This window comes from Penaeus monodon, chromosome 29 (assembly GCF_015228065.2).
Source record: "Penaeus monodon isolate SGIC_2016 chromosome 29, NSTDA_Pmon_1, whole genome shotgun sequence".
In the NCBI taxonomy this organism is placed as follows: Eukaryota; Metazoa; Arthropoda; class Malacostraca; order Decapoda; family Penaeidae; genus Penaeus; species Penaeus monodon.
Genome location: NC_051414.1, coordinates 29,416,645 through 29,418,054, shown reverse-complemented (window position 1 = coordinate 29,418,054; position 1,410 = coordinate 29,416,645). Strand labels below are relative to the sequence as shown.

General features: G+C 54.2%; 1 protein-coding gene across 1 annotated transcript in view; it reads left to right on the top strand.

Moving 5' to 3' along the window:
• The first annotated feature begins 662 nt into the window (after window positions 1–662).
• LOC119591828 overlaps window positions 663–1,410 on the top strand; it is a 65,394-nt gene continuing 64,646 nt past the window's right edge. The window contains exon 1 of the mRNA XM_037940572.1: window positions 663–741. The gene's annotated coding sequence lies outside the window, so the exon portion shown is untranslated. The remainder of the gene's footprint in view (window positions 742–1,410) is intronic.

Here is a 1,410-nt window from a genome sequence, read left to right as displayed (position 1 = left end):
TCGCGCGCACCGCTCGTTTGTTTTCGTCGGCGTCTCCGCCAGAAGTACGGGATACAGTGGCTGGCTGCCTCGGCTCTTGGTGCAGTGCGTTATGGTGACATACGGTGTCGTTCGGCGAGGTGCGATGCGGTAACTTTTGGTATCACTCAGGGAACTATGGTGCGGTGTAGTGCGTTACGGTGACGTACGGTGTCGCTCTGGAAGGTGCGATGCAGTAACTTTTGGTGTCATTCTATGGTGCGATATAATCGTTGTGGTGTCGTTCGAGGTGTGGTCCATGTGGTGAGTTGTATATTGTCATTGGGTGAGATATGATTTGATATGGCGATTTGTGGTGTCATTCGGCGAAATGTGGTGCGTTGTGGTGTCCTTTGGGGATGTAGTGACCTGTGTCCCATTTGGGAAGGTGTGATGCGGTTGTGAATGCCAGTCATTCAGGAAGGTGTAGTGCAATATGGTGACTTCTGTTGTCATTCAGGGAGGTATGGTGCGATGTAGTGATTAGTGGTGTCATTCCGGGAGGTGTGGCGCGTTTTGGTGAAGGCTCGTGGTGCTGGCTGGCGGCAGGTCGTAGTGACGAGGGCCGGCGACGATAGTGGTGCGCGGGTAATGAAAGTCCGGGCGAGGGGCGGGAGGCGAAGTGAGCCAGTGTTGCTACGGCGGCCGAAGGAGAAGGAAGGGAGGCGCGCGGCTCCGGCGGCCATGTGGTGTTACTGACATCAAGTGGTAGAAGTTGCTGTGGTAAGATGAGGTCCCCGTCGTGACCTCCTGGGCGGGCGGGCATGACATCACGTAATGTCCTTGTTCGCGGTAATGTTGATTAGAGTCTAAATATGTTAACACAAACCTCTGACGTGTCCTCTGGGAACTTGTGTTGATGACTTGTGTTATGGTGTGGTCTTCCTTTATGCAGGGAAGGATATTACAGCAAATACGCCTTTGCTACAGAAAAGTTAACTTCGGGACCAGAGTAACGGCGTAATCTCATTTTCAAGTGAAAGTGAAAATGCAGTGACAGCGTAAAAGTAAACTTTCAAGAGACCTTCCCTGGAGAGAGAGTCCAAAACACTGAATGGTAGTCGGGGATCATTCCTGCCGAGGCGATGGTCGGCCACCCCGGCGGCCTGACATATGGCACCATATTCGGGACCGAGGACGGCTTTAGAGCGCCCTTACCTCGCAAAAAATGAAAAAATACACGGGGGCGTTAGCCTTTCGACGACGAGTGGTTCACGTGTGCGCTGAGTGGCACCGAGGGTCGTGGAGTGCCACCGAGTGCACCCGAGGCAATTGTTTTTCTTTGAGGACGCTCGGGTGCACGTGGCCCTGCCCGGCCCGCCCATCAAGTGCTTACAACCCTCGAGTGAGGAGAGGTGAGGACAGTTAATCCCCGGCCGCTGCCCTCTGCAC